This window comes from Delphinapterus leucas, chromosome 3 (assembly GCF_059928025.1).
Source record: "Delphinapterus leucas isolate spDelLeu-1000000601 "Yukka" chromosome 3, BTC_Dleu_Yukka2, whole genome shotgun sequence".
Taxonomy (NCBI): Eukaryota; Metazoa; Chordata; class Mammalia; order Artiodactyla; family Monodontidae; genus Delphinapterus; species Delphinapterus leucas.
Window position 1 is genome coordinate 150,400,690 of NC_143131.1, and position 22,303 is coordinate 150,422,992.

General features: G+C 38.9%; 1 long non-coding RNA gene across 4 annotated transcripts in view; it reads left to right on the forward strand.

Moving 5' to 3' along the window:
- Positions 1-1,346: 1,346 nt before the first annotated feature.
- LOC149749735 (uncharacterized) overlaps positions 1,347-22,303 on the forward strand; it is a 76,216-nt gene continuing 55,259 nt past the window's right edge. Inside the window, exons 1-5 of one of the 4 annotated variants that reach the window (XR_016392492.1) lie at positions 1,349-2,646; positions 4,103-4,290; positions 6,710-6,773; positions 8,456-8,531; positions 8,924-9,045. This is a non-coding gene — a long non-coding RNA (uncharacterized LOC149749735). Of the gene's footprint in view, positions 2,647-4,102; positions 4,291-6,709; positions 6,774-8,121; positions 8,532-8,923; positions 9,046-22,303 lie in introns of all 4 variants that reach the window. The other 3 variants (XR_016392490.1, XR_016392491.1, XR_016392493.1) reach the window with 3 other exon arrangements.

Genomic DNA, 22,303 nt, shown 5'->3' on the forward strand with positions numbered 1-22,303 from the left:
CATTTGTTTCAAGGTATTTTTTTATTTCCTCTTTGATTTCTTCAGTGATATCTTGGTTATTTAGTAGTGTATTGTTTAGCGTCCATGTGTCTGTATTTTTTGCACATTTTTCCTGCAATTGATATTTAGTCTCATAGAGTTGTAGTTGGAAAAGATACTTGATACAATTTGAATGTTCTTAAATTTACCAAGGCTCGATTTGTGACCCAAGATATGATCTATCCTGGAGAATGTTCCATGAGCACTTGAGAAGAATGTTTATTCTCTTGTTTTTGAATGGAATGTCCTATAAATATCAATTAAGTCCATCTTGTTTAATGTATCATTTAAAGCTTGTGTTTCGTTATTTATTTTCATTTTGGATGATCTGTCCATTGGTGAAAGTGGAGTGTTAAAGTCCCCTCCTATGATTGTGTTACTGTCGATTTCCCCTTTTATGGCTGTTAGTATTTGCTTTATGTATTGAGGTGCTCCTTTGTTGGGTGCATAAATATTTACAATTGTTATATATTTTACTTGGGTTGATCCCTTGATCATCATGTAGTGTCCTTCTTTGTCTCTTGTCTTTGTTTTAAAGTCTCTTTTGTCTGATATGAGAATTGCTACTCCAGCTTTCTTTTGATTTCCATTTGCATGGAATATCTTTTTCCATTCCCTCACTTTCAGTCAGTATGTGTCCCTAGGTCTGAAGTGGGTCTCTTGTAGACAGCATAAATATGGGTCTTGTTTTTTTAACCATTCAGCCAGTCTGTGTCTTTTTGTTGGAGCATTTAATCCATTTACATTTATGGTAATTATTGATATGTATGTTCCTATTACCATTTTCTTAATTGTTTTGGGTTTATTATTGTAGGTCTTTTCCTTCTCTTGTGTTTCCTGCCTAGAGAAGTTCCTTTATCATTTGTTGTAAAGCTGGTTTGATGGTGCTAAATTCTCTTAGCTTTTGCATGTCTGTAAAGGTTTTAATTTCTCTGTCAAATCTGAATGAGATCCTTGCTGGGTAGAGTCATGTTGGTTGTAGGTTTTTCCCTTTCATCACTTTAAATATGTCCTGCCATTCGCTTCTGGCTTGCAGAGTTTCTGTTGAAAGATCAGCTGTTAACCTTATGGGGATTCCCTTGTGTGATATTTGTTGTTTTTCCATTACTGCTTTTAATATTTTTCTTTGTATTTAATTTTTGATAGTTTGATTAATATGTGTCTTGGTGTGTTTCTCTTTGGGTTTTTCCTGTATGGAACTCTCTGCACTTCCTGGACTTGATTGACTATTTCCTTTCCCTTGTTAGGGAAGTTTTTGACTCTAATCTCTTCAAATATTTTCTCAGACCCTTTCTTTTTCTCTTTTTCTTCTGGAACCACTATAATTCGAATGTTGGTGTGTTTAATGTTGTCCCAGAAGTCTCTGAGACTGTTCTCAGTTCTTTTCATTTTTTTTTTCTTTACTCTGCTCCCTGGCAGTTGTTTTCACCATTTTATCTTCCAGCTCATTCATCCATTCTTCTGCCTCAGTTATTCTGCTATTGATTCCTTCTATAGTATTTTTAATATCAGTTATTACATTGTTCATCACTGTTTGTTTGCTCTTCAGTTCCTTTAGATCCTTGTTAAATGTTTGTGTTTTTCTCCATTCTGTTTCTGAGATTTTGGATCATCTTTACTGTCCTTACTCTGAATTCCTTTTCAGGTAGGTTGCATATTTTGTCTTCATTTATTTGGTCTTGTAGGATTTTACCTTGCTCCTTCATCTGTAACATAATTTTTGTTGTTTCATTTTTTTTTTGATGGGAGGGGCTGTATTCCTGTCTTACTGGTTGTTTGGCCTGAGGCTTCCTTCAATGGAGTTTGCAGGAAGTTAGGTAGAGCCGGACCTTGGTGCCGAGATGAGGACCTCCAGGAGGCCTCACCTCAATTAATATTTCCTGGCATCTGAGGTTCTTTGTTAGTCCAGCAGCTTGGACTTCGTGCTCCCACCACAGGAGCTCGGGCCTGACCTCTGGCCTGGGAACCAAGAACCTGCAAGCTGCATAGCATCATTAAAAAAAAAGAATAAAAAAGAATAAAAGGAGCAGTACAATAACAAAGAATAAATATAAAATTAGAACAATAAAAAATGTATTAGGAAAAATAAAAATATAATTGAAACAACTGCAACTGCAACAAGGGAAAACAAAACCACACCAGAAACAAGAAAAAAAAGTGGTGGGGGGGAACAACCCAAAAGGAGCAGAACAATAACAAAGTATAGAGAATAAAATAAAATTAGAAAAATAAAAGGTTTATTAGAAAAAAATAATTATATTAATGAATTATCAAGAAGAAGGTAAAACAGCACCCCGACCTAAAAGAAGAGAAAAGGAAAAAAAAAAAAAAAGGCCTTGGCTCTTGGGGGTGGAGTTTAGGTGGGGGGGTGGAACTTAGGCAGGGGCAGGGTTTTGGGTTGGGCGGGGCCTAGCCAGGGTGGTGACGTTTGAGTGTGGGGCGGGGCCTAGACTCAGGACCCACACAGCCAGAAAAGGCCTTGGGTGTGGGGACTAGGCTGGGCAACATTCAAGTGTGTGGTGGGGCCTCTGCCTAGGACCTACACAGAATGGGAGAGGCAGCACATCCAAAGGGGTTCTCTGGAGTGTGGATTTCGGGAGTTTGGAGGTAGGGCCATGGGTGAGGGTGTGTGTGCGGGGTTTAGGCCCAGGGTGTTTGGAGGGGGTCTCAGAAGGGGTCTCCGAGTGTAGAGGTGGGGCCCTGGGTGGGGGTGTAGGGGCAGGGCTTGGGCTCTACCTGGTAGGAGGGAGGCTCCCAGGGCAGAGGATTAGGCCTGGGAGCCCAACAGGCTCCCCGGTGCCTAAGTGGGCAGCGAAAGCGCTGGCCGTGTTCCTTTCTGTTCCTCCACGCCCTCCCCCATGGTCTCCCCCAGGGTCTCCACAGTCGCCGCTGGACCCTAACTGTGGGCTGGTCCCACTGAGTGTAGGAACTCCTACCCCCACCCATTTGCCCCTCAGGGGTGCAGGTCCCAGAGGTCTGGCCTTTACTTTTGCTCCCCCTTTCCTCCCTCCCACTCCGTCAGGACCCACGCAGCTGGAGGGGTTTAGGTGGGCAGAGGATCAGGTCCGGGATTTCATCAGGCTTCTGGGGCCCAAGAGAGTAGGGGAAACCTAGCCACCCTCCCTTTTGATCCTCTGCCCTCCCAGTGGTCCCCCAATTTCCCCCTCCAGGTGTGGGATCTCTTCCTCTCCCCCAGCTGCCCCTCAGGGGCGCCAGTCCAGTCCCACCTCCACTTCTCCTCCCCACTCACTCTCCCCATGTCCCATGTCGTACTTGGTTGCTGGGAGTTCCTCCCGTCCCCTTAGGCGTCTGTGGTCCCCTACCGGTGCCTGGTAGGTGCCCTAGTTGTGCCAAGATGCGAATTTCATGCCCTCCTAGTCTGCCATCTTGACTCCCCCATATTTTCTTTAGTGCTTTATAAGGGTAACTGGGTAATTAAGTATGAAAAGTGAAACCACTGATATAAGTCAGTTCTATATTCACTTTAATAACTGTTAGAACAAAATAGCTGTTAAAATATCTTACACACTGAAAGTGGTAATTGTTTTTTGATCTATGATTATGTATCTTTTGGCACAGAGAAGCTGTCCACTCTGGCCATTCATGTAGCCCTGTTTGGAATCACTTTAAAATGCTTATCTTAGATTTCTAAGTGCTTAAGGCCAATGTCCCGTTTAAAAAACATTCTTCCATACAGGTCCAGTGACCCCTTTTCAGCACCTTACTTATCTTTCTATACCTTAGTTCTTCATTTGGTGATAACAGTAGTTCCTACCTGATAGAGTTGTTATGTGATTATATGAGGTAATGATATTTCGAATGTGCTTAAAATAGTTGTTTGGCATGTATTAGTGATGTTTCATTTAATCCTCACTTGGGACTTATCTTGAGAGCTTAGTAAAACACCATTCAAATATAGCACTTAAAACAGTGCCTGGCACACAGTAAGTATTCAGAATAATTTATGGAAATAATTCTTCTTAATTGTTTTCTCCTCGTCTGAATCCTCCCCAGCCACATTTCACAAAAGTATCTTAGCACCTTTTATGCTCTTTTGTCTCAGGGCAGGCTTGTATTTCAGTGCTAACTTGCAGAAATTTCCTGGAAGATATATTCCTCTCCTGGGTTTTGATCTTTAAAGGCTGAGCATCCTGGAAAGATGATACTAAGTGCCTATGTTTAGGATTGGAATTTTGGAGGATGCACATTGATGGTGACAGGATTTTGGAAGGAATGGGAAGCAGTTTGAAGGTGAGATTCTAGAGGCTCCTAGTCTCAGCGTACATCCCCAGGTACATACATGGCGTAAAATCAAATAGCTTTTAGATTATAGACTTGCATAATGAGGATTTCTGCTGTGGCCACAGAAGACTGCAAGATGAAGCTCTTTCTCTAGAATGTCCTAAATTATGGGTGAACCCTGAAGGTGATACAGCCAGCAATGGCAGAGATCAGAATCTCCTAGCAGCCCATTAGGCTTTTGAGGCTGAATATAATTTGATTAAATGAAAATAAAATCATTGATCATTCTTGCATACCCTATAAAATGAGATTCACAGCCCTTAACCAGAGAAATTGGGTCCTTTTATAGGCTAACTTTGTCCCTGTCAAACTGGGATATGCACCTCCTGATGATCCAGAAGGACAGTTGAATATTTAACAATCTGAGCTCCAGGATCCATTACCCATCTAATAGCTGTTCTTTGGAGGAAACGCAAATGACTTTTTCCTAATCTTTATTCAAGGATGAGTCTTAAAAAGCTCTGGAAACATAAACAGCATGAGCTCATCGAGAATAGTGCAGAGCAAGCACACATTAAATAGTAAACTAGAAGGAATCTGAAAGAGTGAATGGTGGTCATTTTGAAGTAAAAATTCTAAACCCAGTGGTGGATGGTAGGACAGATAATGACACATCTAGTCACCACAGACTCCCTAATAAAGCATAAACCTTAGCTTTGTTGCAAGGATGAAAGTAATGGTGCTGCTTAATGGGAGCAGCAGACCAGAGGTGTTTAATCACCTAAAATCACTGATGGTTAAAATCACCTCATCGTGCTTATGGAGGCAAGGATCATTTACACACACTTCAAGTCACCCTTGACAAACAGGCTCTTTGTTGATTTCATTAAGTGCCGAACTTTTCTCACCCAGCTCGCCTCAGGATGCACACATTTCATTTCCATGCGTGTTCTGGGAGGACAGTCCATGTCATTTGCCAGCATTTCGGCCAACATATACATAATCAAATGCAGCCACCATGGAACATGGGCTGAGAAACAATCCATCCAGTGTTTAATGAGTAACATTAGCATGCTCTTAAAAGCACTAATAGCAAGTTTCATTACTGTTCATTTTAGTGTGGATGGCAGCTATCCAAAACCTAACCATGTACTAAATTCATTTTAGTAAAAGCAGAAAATAATAAATAAAATAAATGATTGTAATTACAAGTTACTTCTAGATGTTAGACTTATATTAACATGACATTAACTCAGAAAAGAAACACTTTCTTTTTTTTTTTTTCCAGATTACAATTTTCTTTTAGGAAACCCTTTCTCTCCTACAGTGACTTTCAATCTAATATTGTCTTCAAATTAATTTTCATTATTTTATTATAAAAGTGATGTTATTATACTTTTTGGGATTTTGATCCTGAGGATCAGAAATTGTTCAGAAGGCATTTGGAGTTTTCTGTAAATTTGTTTATATTGACTTTTGCAGTATCCACTCCCACTGCTTTCTTGTGTGCCTTCCTATACTTCTTCCCTTTCCAGTCTCTTCAGGATGTTCCCCAGCTCCTTTACAGCTATGGTTCTGGATGTGATTTTAGTTCTGCAAGTCACACATTCTCACGGGGTCATGGATTTGGAATTTTCTGGTGCAGATGGTGGCAGAGGTTCTCAGTTGCTGGAGTCATCAGCTTCAGCGGTGTTTCCTGATTTGAGAATCTGCTTCCTCACCATTGCAGAGGCAGTAGCTGCTGTGGCAGCCTGGTGTGGCCAGAACCTCAGTCTAGGGTCTGTTGCTTCCCTTCTCTCTAATTATAAGCTTTTCTACTTCAGGTATCTAGGAAAGATTCTATGCTCTACAGCTGAACCCTGAGTAAGACTGCCTTGGTGCCTACTTCATAGATTGCAAACATTTTGGTGATTAAATGGGATACTTGCATACAGTTTCCTTAGCCAAATGCCTGGCACAGAGTGGATAATAAATATTAGCTTCTATTTTTCCCCTCATAATGCCTAGGGTGGTTCAATGTGAACCTACCTGATAGAAAAATTAAATCCTCAGTATACTTTTTAGTTACATGGTGACTACATATGACACAGTAGAGAAAGACATAGAGACAGTGTGTTATAATGGTAGGGCCAGAGAGTGGTGAACAGTATTTAGAGTAAAATGATCTAGGTTCAACTCTCAGACCTACTTATTGTTTGGCCTTGAGCAAAGTTTTCTGGGGTTTACTTGTTCCAGCTACAGTGGGAGATGAACTGCGTTTTCTTTAATGTTTCTCAAGTTTTTAAAATTCTGAGACTTATATTCTAGCTTCATTTGCTTCTAATTTTCAGTAATGATTTGAAATAACAAGAATGTTCACTTCTTTAGATGACTCATTGTTTAAGGCGTATGATAGCAAACGATGAAGTTGTTTTTTTTTTTTTTTAAGACCTGCCTGATGCTTGCCATCATAAAAGGTGAATTAAGCAATGCAAGGAAGAAAAAAAATAGAGGTGAGGATAGTACATTTAACGCATTTGGGAGGGTAAAGAAAAAAGTCCTCTTAGTTTAGTTTGTCTTATCAGTGACAAACTGAAACTGGTTTTTCATAGTAACACCTGGTCATTGTTCTAAAAATATGAAACTTGAGGCCTGTTTGTTGTTGTTGTGTTTTTGTTTTTTTACAGTTAGAAACCTTGATTACAGTGCTACATTTAGAAAATTTAGACAAGGCACTCTGAGGAACTGAAAATTGTAGAAGAAAATAGAATCTCTTAAGGGTGTAGGAAGTAGATACAATCTCTGGCAGAGAAAAGCAGTTTTCACAAAAATATAATAGAGAAAGATAACTGAACTTATTATAAAGGCACCTAACTAAAAGGGAAAAATCAGTAGAGGAAAGGAAGTTATCTCCTAGTCTTAAGCTGTTTAAGGTCTTGGGATGCCAGGAAAGATGCAAAATGCCATTTATTCTTTTTCTTTCTGTCTCAAAACTGCTTTAAAAATCCACGAAAAAGGGCTTCCCTGGTGGCGCAGTGGTTGGGAGTCTGCCTCCCGATGCAGGGGACGCGGGTTCGTGCCCCGGTCCGGGAAGATCCCACATGCTGCGGAGCGGCTGGGCTCGTGAGCTGTGGCCACTGAACCTGCGCGTCCGGAGCCTGTGCTCTGCAACGGGAGAGGCCACAGCAGTGAGAGGCCCGTGTACTACCAAAAAAAAAAAAAAATCCACGAAAAAATCAAGCCTGCCTTTTAGCTATTAAAATTGAATTTTTAAAAAAATGACATGGGTTCAGATTTGGATTGACATTATTGACTAGTTACTCTTCTTTTCATACAAATGATAGCAGTATCAGTGTTTGAATCTGGCTCATTTGGTTACGAGGAAGAATTCAGTCAGATTATTGCAGTGGACCAATGGTTGTTATAATTACATATGGACTCTGACTGGACCTGGAAGCTTAGGCGTAGAGAGAAATATTTTGCTCCCTCTCTGAGTCTTTGGTGCTCTGTGTCCATCTGCTGTATTCCCCATTCCAACCTCTGGAACTTATCTGCTGACGCTGGTTTTCTACATCTTCATTGTCCAGCTTGCCTATTTGCGTAGGTTACTTCTCCTAGATTATCTTTGTCCCCTTTCTACAGCACACATTTTTTTCTCTAACTTGTATTTTAATCTCATGTATAACATAGGAAGCCTTGCCTCTGTTGGGGTAAGGAAAGCATTTTCCTCTTTTCTTCTCAGAGCAACTCCTTCATTTGGGAATATGTAACTAATATGATTGAGGGAATTGGGACCTGGGCTGCCAAGAATTTACCACTCGTTCTTATTCTCATTCTCTTGTTCTTTCTGTTTCTCACTAGTTTCACTTCAGAGGGAAAGAAAGAAATCCTTTTTTTTTCTTTTTTGGCCGCACCACGCAGCATGGGGAATCTTAGTTCCTCAACCAGGGATTGAACCCGCAGTGGAAGTGCATAGTCTTAACTGCTGGACCACCAGGAAAGTCCTGAAAGAAGTCTTGATTTTAAATTCCAAGCTGTATTCTGGCTTTACCAGAATGACAGCTGTTAAATTTCCCCTTTTGATTTCTATGTATATTGATCTACTGGTTCAAGATCCATAAGGCAGTGATTCTCAACTGGAAGTGATTTTGATAGGGGACATTTGACAATGTCAGAAAACATTTGTGATTGTCAGGACTGAAGAAGGAGATTCTACTGGCTTCTGGTCATTAGAGTTCAAGGATGCTGCCAAACATCATTCAATGCACCAGGTAACAACCCGCGTAAAAATAACAATAATAATACTGCTATATTTAAAATAGATAACCAACAAGGAGCTACTGTATAGCACCAGGAACTCTGCTCAATACTCTGTAATAACTTATATGGGAAAAAAAATTCGATAAAGAGTAGATACATGTATACGTACAACTGAGTCACTTTGCTGTACACCTGAAGCTAACACAGCATTGTTAATCAACTATACTCCAATATAAAGTAAAAATTAAAAAATTTTTTTCTAGCCCCAAATATCAGTAGTGCCAAAGTTGAAAAATTCTGCCATACGAGAAGTAAAGGGTTTGAGATTAATTATTGCCTTTTTATTCAAAAACTATTTTATTACCGTTTCTAACTATCTAATCTCTCAATTACACCCTTCCAGATTCCCAGGGAAAGATATGAATGGTGAAACCTATTTTTGAACTAGGCTCCACAAAGCACAGCCTTCTGCCAGTCCAAGGGTTCAAGTTCCTTAGTCCAACCCGAACAACTATGACTCACAAGGTATCAGCTATGATTATAAAATAAAACATGGACATGTTAGCTCTTGTCTCTAAAAAAGGTAGATAATTTTTTTAGAAGGAGATGTGATTAGGTAGGAATCATAAAACATGTTCAGACCAAAAAAATAAAATATAATTTCCTTAATACTTAATAACTTTTAATTGATGACAAAAATCAAGTGAGTCTTCTATCATGTACATTTTAAGCCAATATGATTCAGTAATATTGTTTTGGATATTCAGTTACTATATTTGTGAGAACACTTAATTTTTATTATCTCTGAGAAAAAGGAAAAAACTAATTACATATTGGATTAATTTGTGAGTTTCCTATCCTTAGGTACCCTGGGGGTCTATAATTCTTACTTCCAGAAACTCTTTGTAAGCCTTTTTTCCAGAAAAGAGTTTCAGACCAGGAATGCAGAGGCAAAACAGAACACATTGCAGATGCTAATATTCACTAGAAGAGGAGCAAGGGAGCTGTTTTCGAAGGAGTGTTGTGCACAGATTCTGTTATGACTTTAATGGAAACAGTGCATGTCATTCCCACACAGCTTGCTGAGTACTTGCCCCTGAGAATATAGTGATTAGAATGAATGATGTGCTGGGATTAAAACACTTTACTGTTTAGTTCTATTTGTTGGGAAACATTTACTGTTTCTAGCCCTGGTTTCCCTTATGATATGATTAGGCAGAGAGGAGTCACTTTCCTGAGGAAACTGAGGTCACAGTGTTCTCTCACGATATAAAGCTCGTGAGGCATGTGGAAGAGCTGAGATCATGGATTTGGAAAGGATCGCCGTAGAGTTGTTAAAGTAAAATTTTCTACAGATAACTTACTGATCTAGTTGACTTCTATTCAGTGATTCATGACTTGGGTACTGTTTAATCTAACAGGTAGAAAGGAGCTCTGAAGAGCAGTACAAGGTGAGAGCTTTTTATAGACCAAAGTGAGCAGGGTCAAGGACGATGTACTGGTCATTTGCTAATGGGTTAATGAGAGTTCCTTTCCTTATATGGAACAAGGAGCTGGATAAGGGTTTGGTAAGCAGGCAAGCATGATTGGTTGGTTGACCTGGGCCTTCCTTTGCTTGGAGAGCCCAGGTAGGGAAACTTAGATAAATTTTGGTTTGCTGATGTGGGGCTTAGCATGAGTGATTCCATCTTGGACCTAATCTGGTTACTTTGACAGAGTCCTTGGCCTATCACATAGTCTTTACTATGCAAATAGGGCCAGTCACTTCAGAATTTTGAGAATTGATCTCAGTATCTTTCTACTGAAGACAATAACTGCTTTCCAGCATTGTGGCAAGACATTTAAGAGCTTCCATCACAGCTCCAGCGCAACTTAACCACGTAACCAGTTCTGTGAATGCTGTCATGTTCTGGAATATTATCGTGCCTCACTTTTCTGTTTTGTAAATTTGGGAAGATTGTATCTGCTTCACAGGGTTTTTTGAGAAAGAAATGAGTTACTAATAATGACTGCAAAGCACTTGTGACAGTGTCTGTCTCAAATGTTATTATCATTGTTAATGCACGTTGAGCTTTTAGCTCAGTGCTTGAAAACCTGGCAATCATTCAGTCAATGGTAGCTAGTTTTTACACAGTGCCCGGTATTATTATTGCTAGAAACAAAGAAAAATAACAATTTACGTCAAGGGAGAATCCAGTAAATGATCTATGAAGGTCTGTTATTGCCTAAACCAACATATGCTTTGTGATAGTGATTAGGCTGGGTGGGAGCCATCAGTCAAGCCAGAAGGATGAGGCAAATGAGGAAACCTTTTCAGAAGACATGTGGATGATTCTAGGGAACTGGATGACGTTTTGGTTGGGGGCATAACTTCACAGTAACTGAACACTCCCCAAATATCATTTTTAAAGTAAACTTACCTTATTACTGTTAGTTGGAGGCATAAATTTCCACTCTGTGAATGCCCTGTGCATTTGTGGATCCGATTGCAGGGTTAAACAAAATCAACAGAGTCCTTCCATCCCATTCATTTCTAATGCAACCTGTATTGCTACCATCAGCAGCAAAATAAAATCTTTTCCATTTACCTCTGACTCAAAAAGCAGAGGGAGAGGCATTTTGAGATAGTTTAAATAGGGAAATGGAGATTTAGAGGTTAAGTGATGGGTTTAATGACAGTGGTGCTTCATGTTAGTACTGTATTTCATTTTTCAAAGTATATCCTCATAAATAATCTCCTTGGATCTATACAACTAAATAGAATAGAAACAAGAATATAAGACTGTTATCTCCGTATAACAAATTAGAAAGCTGATGTTTCTCTATCAGATGTATACTCAGGCTAAACTGGAGACATTGATTCCAGCTCTCACTGTTACGTAGGGGAGCTTCTCTTGCTATCATTGTAAAGCCTACAGCATTTCCCCAGCATTGACTTTATTCTGATTTCTTTAAAAATAAACTCCTGGGCTTCCCTGGTGGCTCAGTGGTTGAGAGTCCGCCTGCTGATGCGGGGAACATGGGTTCGTGCCCAGGTCCGGGAAGATCCCACATGCCGCGGAGCAGCTGGGTCCGTGAGCCACGGCCACTGAGCCTGCGCGTCCGGAGCCTGTGCTCTGCAACAGGAGAGGCCACAACAGTGAGAGGCCCGCGTATCACAAAAAATAAATAAATAAATAAACTCCTGCTAGTCTTTCTTGAATTAGATGCTGATAGACCTAAGAAAATGAGTCTAATTCCTCTTCCCCATTAGCCCTAAAGCTAACATACCTGCAGATCTTCTAAGTTACTCTTTTCTCTAAATCAGACTTCCCTCAGTAGTCTGAACTTATCTATCACAAATTCTAGAACTTTCATCATACGTCAGAAAAATGTACTTTATCCACTTCCCTGAAGAAAGAAAACAAGTATAATTCACTCAGCTAATATTGACTGATGGCCAACAGTATTAGAATCTTATTGTGTGTTTATGTACAGTCATGAACAAAAAAGATACAGTCCTTGAAATTAGGTAATTTGCTTATTAGGGCAGGGACATAGGTGATATTCATGAAATAATTTAAAATTTTATTCAGCAGTAAGTTGCCATGAAAAAAATAAAATAAAAAACAGTGTTCTTGAGCATTATATTATATTGAATGGAGCAAGAAGTTATCCCTGAGGAAATTGCCTTTGAAAGCCAAAAAAGGAGCCAGGCATTCAAAAATCTGGGACAAGAGAGAGCCAAATAAAGGAAAATGTTAGTGCAAAGATGGGAGCCAGGCTGGTGTGATCAAAGGATCAAGAGGATTCCAATAAATAAGGACTAAGTTGAATAAGCGGGCAAATGAGAAGAATTGAAGTTAGGGACATAGGCAGGGACAGATATTCTGGGGCCTTAGGATGCCCCATAAAAGGGATTTGGATTTTATTCTAAATCCTAGTGCTATCTATTGGTTTTGAGTGTGGAGAGACTTGATCTGATCTCATTTTTAAAAGAATACGCTGGCTGTTTTAAGAAAAATGAATTGTGGGGAGGCAAGAGTAGAGTCTGGGGACTAGTGAGAGGCCTCCAGTAAACCAAAAGAGATTATCATGTTCAAACAAGGACTTGATGATGCATTGTCTTGCCTTAGAGTTGGGGCGGATGGTGATTGAAAGGGAAGAATTGGACACTTCCTAGCTGGGGATTTGAGTAGCTGGGTGGACAACGCTGTCCTCACTTGAAGTAGGAAAGACTTAGGGTGAGAGAAAAGGTCTTGGGGCTGGGGACAAATGGGTAGTTCTGGTTTTAAAAAAATTATGTCTGGAATTTATATTTTGTTTTAGATGTGTTCTCACTTATATGCAGTACAGGGTAACAGTAGTTTCCCTTGAATTTGAGCCGTTATTTCTATTATATCAGCCTCAGGTTGTAGTTGTTTATTAAGCAGTCATGTGTAGAAAAAAATGTATTCAGTGAAAAACTATGCATCCTTTCTCTCTCTCTCTCTCTCTCTCTCTCTCTCTCTCTCTCTCTCCTCTCTCTCTCTCTCTCTCTCTCTCTCTCTCTCTATATATATATATATATATATATATATACACACACACACACAGACACGTACTTTTTTTTAATGCAGGCTTCTTAGATTTCCCTTCTTGGTTATCAGATTCTAGCTCTGTTTCTTGTCTCTGAGCTATTTTGCAACTCTTTGTAAGTTGCAGGTAACTAATAGATATATAAACTCTTCTCTGTGCAGTAGTGATTTTAATTGAGTACCTTTTTTCTGTGGAAAACTGGTTTTGTCCACATTTGCAATTAATTTCAACATTCCTTTACTCCATATGAATTTTTCTTCCTTTTCCCTTCATTCAGTTACAACATCTGCTTGATTTCCTCATCTAAGTAAAGTAAAATCTTTAATGTGCATTCCTTTTTATATCTGTATGAGAATCATAGCTTTACTTTTTCCTAAAAATGATCTTTTAGCACAGTTCTCACCAATGGCTCATATTGCTCTCCTGGGCAGATGAACACCCATACGTTTTCACACAAACTACTGTAAAGTTGTGCTCCCGAATTCTGTATTTAATAATGTGACATTAACACATTTCATATGATGCCAATTTCCCAGAAAAATTCTGGACTCTCATGTGAAATACCCAGAATCAATTTTGCCAGTACAATTATGAATTCAAATGTCAAATGATTCATTTTATACCTCAGCCCCAAGAACATTGCATCCTCCTAGTGGAAGGGAGAATTTCTAATGATCAGTCTTTGAGCTTCCACAAGCCATTTAGTAAAATTTTAGACAATTTGTGTACAACAGAATTAGTTTGTCAATAATGAAAGATATCATTGAGTGTTTCTAAGCAAATTCATACATTGCCTCTATTCTCAGAAGTGTATACTTCAGTGACTAAGGTTCTGAGAGATTGTAATTCATTAATTCTTAGAGGAAACTTACTTGAAGTTATATTCTAAAACTGTCTTTTAAAAAAGATTAGCTCATGACTCATAAATTGGAGTGGTTCATTTTTTGTCTTGTCAAGGAAGAAGAAAACGTACTTCACTGACAAGGAAAAAGAAACATTGCATCTTTGGCAAAGGTGCAGTTTAAATATTTAGAAAATTGTGATTCATAAGTCAAAAAAGGTAACGATATAATATCATTTCCAGAGCTGTATCTGTGCAAGCACTTTTTGTACTCATATAACATTAATTGATTTTAAGGTATCATTTGTATAAGTTATTATTAACATTGAAAATATAAATCATGAAGATTAAATGACACAATTAATTTACAAAAAATAAGTTCACCTAACGTTTATTTTGTAAGACTTTTTAAAAAATATTATGCCAGGCCTGGCAAACTTTAACAAATATTTTAATTTCTTATAAATCATTTTTTGAATGTGACTATTTTAGAGGAATTATAGATGAAAACAGAGTTTTGGTTGACAAATTGAAAACTTCACAAAGAAAGAAGCATAGATTTATTGATTGATATAGCTAATATGTTTATGGCATCTGTGAGAGCCACGTATACAGGTAGATTGTGAGATGGGTTGATGATTACCAATTTTGTTCTGACGTTATGAAAATAAAAACTCAAATGTTACACAAAACTTATTCTTTGAGTTGGGGTAGATGGTTATTGAAAAAGAATAATGAGATGCTTTCTATTTTGGGGATTTCAGTAGCTGGGTGGACACTGTTGTCCTGACCTGAAATAGGAAAGACTTATGGTGAGGGGGAAGGTCTTGGGGCTGGGGTAAGAATGGATAGTTCTGTTTGTAACAAACTTACTTCTAGAATTCACATTTTATTGTAGATGTGTTTTTACTTGCATGCAGTAGAGGGTGACTGTAGTCTTCCTGGGACTTGAGCCTTTATTTCTGTTATATCAGTCTCAGGTTCAGTTGTTTGTTTAGCAGTCATGTGTGGAAAAGAAAGATGTATTGCATGGAAAACTATGCATCTTCCTTAGATTACCATCTGTAAAATGCTTACTTTAAAAACCTTAGTTGAACTTACTTTTATCCATACTGGGTTGACATTTTTGGTATATTTTTAACAGTTCTAAGACAAAATATTTCACTTGTCATTGAGAGATTATACACTAGACTTGGGGAAACGTGGGGGCTATCCTGATGAGGCCTCTCATTTACATTTCCTCATTTGTGAAAGAGAAAGTATTTAGTTTCTGGAAACTTGGGGTTGCCTCCCCCCTCTTTATGTTAGACTACATTTTGAATTGGCCTTAGAGTTCCTTCAAATAAAGCAACAAGCAATAAATGGATATTTTCATACTTCTATAAGCTCTCTTCTTGAAGGAGAGATCCCTTGTAGTATTCACCATTTTAGCTCCAGAACCTACAATGTTGATGGTTGAGGGTAGATCTCATAGAGGTGTCTTTGCCTTACTGGGGAGTCTTTGTATGGCTTATAGGGTACAATTCTAAGGTCAAAAGGAAAGTGATTGACTCTATCCCTAACATTTCTCAAGGACCCGTGATGATAGAGAATCACAACTCTCTTCCCACATTTGGTACCCTAAGAGGTAGATTTCTGTTTATTCTGTACAAGAAATATTTTTATTTATTACTTTATTTTATTTTATTTTATTTTTTGCGGTACACGGCCTCTCACTGTTGTGGCCTCTCCCGTTGCGGAGCACAGGCTCTGGACGCGCAGGCCCAGTGGCCATGGCTCACGGGCCCAGCTGCTCCGCGGCGTATGGGATCCTCCTGGACCGGAGCACGAACCCGTGTCTCCTGCATCGGCAGGCGGACTCTCATCCACTGCAGCACCAGGGAAGCCCAAGAAATATTTTGAAAAGAAGCAAACATCATTTCTAATCAAAGAGATGTTTTTCAAAGGAGTTCTTCAAAATGTACGTGTTCTTTTCCTTTGGGATAGTACATAAGATCTACCTTCTGAAAACGTACACACATATCAAATCATGTGCTTCTTCCTTAAAAGGAAAAATTCATGTTTGGTCAATCCTCTTTACTTCCCATAAGGAAAAATTAACTCATTTCTTAGAGTGTCCAGAGAGTCTCAAGCTCATAATGAGTACTTTATGGAAATTTTCTCATAATTGAAGATTAATGTTTAGTTTATGATTTTATTTCAATAATCTCTACCATATTTATTTTTAACCCATTGCACAAATAGGGGTAACATAAGTTGACTAAAGCAGTATAACAAAGATTTTATGTTTGATGGACTTGGGAAGAGGGAGGAATAAGAAGTTTTTACACCCTTTTTCTCACTTGTTCCCAGCAGTGATCTCAAGTTTCAGGACAGTCTGGATGGCAAATAGGCGAATAGAGAAAAGTATGCTTTGTTTCTGTGGCAGTCTCAGAGCCAATGACTTCTCTGGGAGAGAGGTAGCTTATCCAGCCTAAAATTTTGAGACTGAAAACTTGGAGGGAAGCTGGTCCAAGATTTCTGCAGGATAAAACCCTTGGTGCTACTGCCAGAATAGAATAGATGTCTGGTTTGTGATATTAGTTATCTATTACATTCTTGGAAAGGCTAAATATCAGCTTCCCTGGTACCCAGCAAATGGCGATAGGTCAATTACCGCTGCTCTAAATGAATATTTTTAAGCAACTTTTTTCCCTTGGCATTATTTAAAGCATAAGTGGTTAGATTTATTTATTTATTTTTCACCAGTGTATACATGTCGATCCCAGTCGCCCAATTCATCACACCACCACCCCCACACCCCCGCTGCTTTCCCCCCTTGATGTCCATACATTTGTTCTCTACATCTTTGTCTCAGCTTCTGCCCTGCAAACCAGTTCAAGTCTACCATTTTTCTAGGTTCCACATATATGCATTAATATACGATATTTGCTTATCTCTTTCTGACTTACGTCACTCTGTATGACACTCTCTAGATCATCCATGTCTCAAGAAATGACCCAATTACGTTCCATTTTATGGCTGAGTAATATATATGTGCCACATCTTCTTTATCCATTCGTCTGTCGATGGGCATTTAGGTTGCTTCCATGACCTGCCTATTGTAAATAGAGCTGCAATGAACATTGGGGTACATGTGTCTTTTTGAATAATGGTTTTCTCTGGGTATATGCCCGGTAGTGGGATTGCTGCATCATATGGTAATTCTATTTTTAGTTTTTTAAGGAACCTCCATACTGTCCTCCATAGTGGCTGTATCAATTTACATTCCCACCAAAAGTGCAAGAGGGTTCCCTTTTCTCCACACCCTCTCCAGCATTTGTCGTTTGTAGATTTTCTGATGCTGCCCATTCTAACTGGTGTGAGGTGATACCTCATTGTAGTTTTAATTTGCATTTCTCTAATAATTAGTGATGTTGAGAAGCTTTTCATGTGCTTCTTAGCCATGTGTATGTCTTCTTTAGAGAAATGTCTATTTAGGTCTTCTGCCCATTTTTGGATTGGGTTGTTTGTTTTTTTAATATTGAGCTGCATGAGCTGTTTATATATTTTGGAGATTAATCCTTTGTCCGTTGATTTGTTTGCAAATATTTTCTCCCGTTCTGACGGTTGTCTTTTTGTCTTGTTTATGGTTTCCTTTGCTGGGCAAAAGCATTTAAGTTTCATTGGGTCCCATTTGTTTATTTATTTTTTTAATTTCCATTAGTCTAGGAGGTGGATCAAAAAAGATCTTGCTGTCAAAGAGTGTTCTTCCTATGTTTTCCTCTAAGAGTTTTATAGTGTGTAGTCTTACATTTAGGTCTCTAATCCATTTTGAGTTTTTTTGTGTGTATGGTGTTAGGGAGTGTTCTAATTTCATTCTTTTACATGTAGCGGTCCAGTTTCCCCAGCACCGCTTATTGAAGAGACTGTCTTTTCTCCATTGTATATCCTTGTCTCCTTTGTCATAGATTAGTTTACCAATCTAGGAACGTGGGTTTATCTCTGGGCTTTCTATCCTGTTCCATTGATCTATATTTCTGTTTTTGTGCCTGTACCATATTGTCTTGATTACTGTAGGTTTGTAGTATTGTCTGAAGTCAGGGAGTCTGTTTCTTCCAGCTCCGTTTTTTTCCCTCAAGACTGCTTTGGCTATTCGGGGTTCTTTGTGTCTCCATACAAATTTTAAGATTTTTTGTTCTAGTTCTGTAAAAAATGCCATTGGTAATTTGATAGGGATTGCATTGAATCTGTAGATTGCTTTGGGTAGATAGTCATTTTCACAATATTGATTCTTCCAATCCAAGTACAGGGTATATCTCTCCATCTGTTGGTATCATCTTTAATTTCTTTCATCAGTGTCTTATAGTTTTCTGCATACAGGTCTTTCCTCTCCCTAAGTAGGTTTATTCCTAGATATTTTATTCTTTTTGTTGCAATGGTAAATGGGAGTGTTTCCTTAATTTCTCTTTCAGATTTTTCATCATTAGTATATAGGAATGCAAGAGATTTCTGTGCATTAATTTTGTATCCTGCGACTTTACCAAATTCATTGATTACCTCTAGTAGTTTTCTGGTGGCATCTTTAGGATTCTCTATGTATAGTATCATGTCGTCTGTAAACAGTGACAGTGTTACTTCTTCTTTTCCAATTTGTATTCCTTTTATTTCTTTTTCTTCTCTGATTGCTGTGGCTAAAACTTCCAAAACTATGTTGAATAATAGTGGTGAGAGTGGACACCATTGGCTTGTTCCTGATCTTACTGGAAATGCTTTCAGTTTTTCACCATTGAGAATGATGTTTGCTGTGGGTTTGTCATATACGGCCTTTATTATGTTGAGGTAGGTTCCCTCTATGCCCACTTTCTGGAGAGTTTTTATCATAAATGGGTGTTGAATTTTGTCAAAAGATTTTTCTGCATCTATTGAGATGATCATATGGTTTTTCTTCTCAGTGTGTTAATATGGTGTATCACATTGATTTATTTGCGTATATTGAAGTATCCTTGCATCCCTGAGATAAATCCCACTTGGTCATGGTGTATGATCCTTTTAATGTGTTGTTGGATTCTGTTTGCTAGTATTTTGTTGAGGAGTTTTGCATCTATATTCATCAGTGATATTGGTCTGTAATTTTCTTTGTTTGTAGTATCTTTGTCCGGTTTTGGTATCAGGGTGATGGTGGCCTCATAGAATGAGTTTGGGAGTATTCCTTCCTCCGCAATTTTTTGCAAGAGTTTGAGAAGGACGGGTGTTAGCTCTTCTCTAAATGTTTGATAGAATTCACCTGTGAAGCCATCTGGTCCTGGACTTTTGTTTTTTGGAAGATTTTTAATCACAGTTTCAATTTCATTACTCGTGATTTGTCTGTTCATATTTTCTATATGGTTCAGTCTTGGAAGCTTATACCTTTCTAAGAATTTGTCCATTTCTTCCAGGTTGCCCATTTTATTGGCATAGAGTTGCTTGTAGTAGTCTCTTAGGATGCTTTGTATTTCTGCAGTGTCTGTTGTAACTTCTCCTTTTTCATTTCTAATTTTATTGATCTGAGTCCTCTCCCTCTTTTTCTTGATGAGTCTGGCTAATGGTTTATCAATTTTGTTTATCTTCTCAAAGAACCAGCTTTTAGTTTTATTGATCTTTGCTATTGTTTTGTCTCTATTTCATTTATTTCTGCTCTGATCTTTATGATTTCTTTCCTTCTGCTAACTTTGGGTTTTGTTTGTTCTTCTTTCTGTAGTTCCTTTAGGTGTAAGGTTAGATTGTTTATTTGAGATTTTTCTTGTTACTTGAGGTAGGCTTGTATAGATATAAACTTCACTTTTAGAACTGCTTTTGCTGCATCCGATAGGTTTTGGATCATCTCGTTTTCGTTGTCATTTGTGTCTAGGTATTTTTTGATTTCCTCTTTGATTTCTTCAGTGATCTCTTATTTAGTAACGTATTGTTTAACCTCCATGTGTCTGTTTTCCCCTGGAATTCATTTCTAATCTCATAGCATTGTGGTTAGAAAAGATGCTTGATATGATTTCAATTTTCTTCACTTTACTGAGACTTGATATGTGACCCAAGATGTGATCTATCCTGGAGAAGGTTCCATGTGCACTTGAGAAGAAAGTGTAATCTGCTGTTTTTGGATGGAACATCCTATAAATATCAATTAAATCTATCTTGTCTATTGTGTCATTTAAAGCTTCTGTTTCCTTATTTATTTTCATTTTGGATGATCTGTCCATTGGTGTAAGTGAGGTGTTAAAGTCCCCCACTAGTGTGTTACTGTTGATTTCCTCTTTTATGGCTGTTAGCAGTTGCCTTATGTATTGCGGTGCTCCTTTGTTGGGTGCATATATATTTATAATTGTTGTATCTTCCTCTTGGATTGATCCCTTGATCATTAGGTAGTGTCCTTCCTTGTCTCTTGTAACATTCTCTATTTTAAAGTCTATTTTATCTGATATGAGTATTGCTACTCCAGCTTTCTTTTGATTTCCATTTGCATGGAATATCTTTTCCATCCCCTCACTTTCAGTCTGTATGTGTCCCTATGTCTGAGTGGGTCTCTTGTAGACAACATATGTATGGGTCTTGTTTTTGTATCCATTCAGCAAGCCTGTGTGTTTCAGTTGGAGCATTTAATCCATTCACGTTTAAGGTAATTATCAATATGTATGTTCCTATGACCATTTTCTTAATTGTTTTAGGTTTGTTCTTGTAGGTCCTTTTCTTCTCTTGTGTTTCCCACTTAGAGAAGTTCCTGTAGCATTTGTTGGAGAGCTGGTTTTGTGGTGCTGAATTCTCTTGGCTTTTGCTTGTCTGTAAAGCTTTTGATTTCTCCATTGAACCTGAATTAGATCCTTGCCGGGTAGAGTAATCTTGGTTGTAGGTTCTTCCCTTTCATCACTTTAAGTATATCATGTCATTCCCTTGTGGCTTGTAGAGTTTCTGATGAGAAATCAGATGTTCACCTTATGGGAGTTCCCTTGTATGTTATTTGTTGTTTTTCCCTTGTTGCTTTCAGTAAGTTTTCTATGTCTTTAATTTTTGCCAATTTGATTACTATGTGTCTCAGCGTGTTTCTCCTTGGGTTTATCCTGTATGGGACTCTCTGCTCTTCCTGGACTTGGGTGGCTATTTCCTTTCCTATGTTAGGGAAGTGTTCGACTATAATCTCTTCAAATATTTTCTCGGGCCCTTTCTGTCTCTCTTCTCCTTCTGGGACCCCTATAATGCGAGTGTTGTTGCATTTAATGTTGTCCCAGAGGTATCTTAGGCTGTCTTCATTTCTTTTCATTCTTTTTTCTTTATTCTGTTCCGCAGCAGTGAATTCCACCATTCGGTCTTCCAGGTCACTTATCCATTCTTCTGCCTCGGTTATTCTGCTATTGATTCCTTCTAGTGTAGTTTGCATTTCAGTTATTGTATTGTTCATCTCTGTTTGTTTGTTCTTTAATTCTTTTAGGTTTTTGTTAAACATTTCTTGCATCTTCTCAATCTTTGCCTCCATTTTTTTTCCAAGGTCCTGGATCATCTTCACTATCATTATTCTGAATTCTTTTTGTGGAAGGTTGCCTATCTCTACTTCATTTAGTTTTTTTTTCTGGGGTTTTAACTTGTTCCTTCATCTGGTACATAGCCCTCTGCCTTTTCATCTTGTCTCTCTTTCTGTGAATGTGGTTTTTTTCCCATAGGCTGCAGGATTGTAGTTCTTGCTTCTGCTGTGTGCCCTCTGGTGGGTGAGGCTATCTGAGTGGCTTGTGCTAGTTTCCTGATGGGAGGGACTGGTGGTGGGTAGAGCTGGCTGTTGCTCTGGTGGGCAGAGCTCAGTAAAACTTTAATCTGCTTTTCTGCTGATGGGTGTGGCTGGGTTCCCTCCCTGTTGGTTGTTTGGCCTGAGGCAACCCAACACTGGAGCCCACCTGGACTCTTTGGTGGGGCTAATGGCGGACTCTGGGAGGGCTCACGCCAAGGAGTCCTTCTGCTGCCAGTGTCCTTCTCCTCACGGTAAGCCGCAGCCACCCCATGCCTCTGCAGGAGAGCCCCCAACACTAGCAGGTAGGTCTGGTTCAGTCTCCTCTGGGGTCACTGCTCCTTCCCCTGGGTCCCGATGTGCACACTACTTTGTGTGTGCCCTCCAAGAGTGGAGCCTCTGTTTCCCCCAGTCCTGTCAAAGTCCTCTAATCAAATCCCGCTAGCCTTCAAAATCTGATTCTCTAGGAATTTCTCCTCCCATTGCTGGACCCCCAGGTTGGGAAGCCTGACATGGGGCTCAGAACCTTCACTCCATTGGGTGGACTTTTGTGGTATAGTTCTCCAGTTTGTGAGTCATCCACCCATCAGTTATGGGATTTGATTTTATTGTGATTGCACCCCTCCTACCATCTCATTGTGGTTTCTCCTTTATCTGTG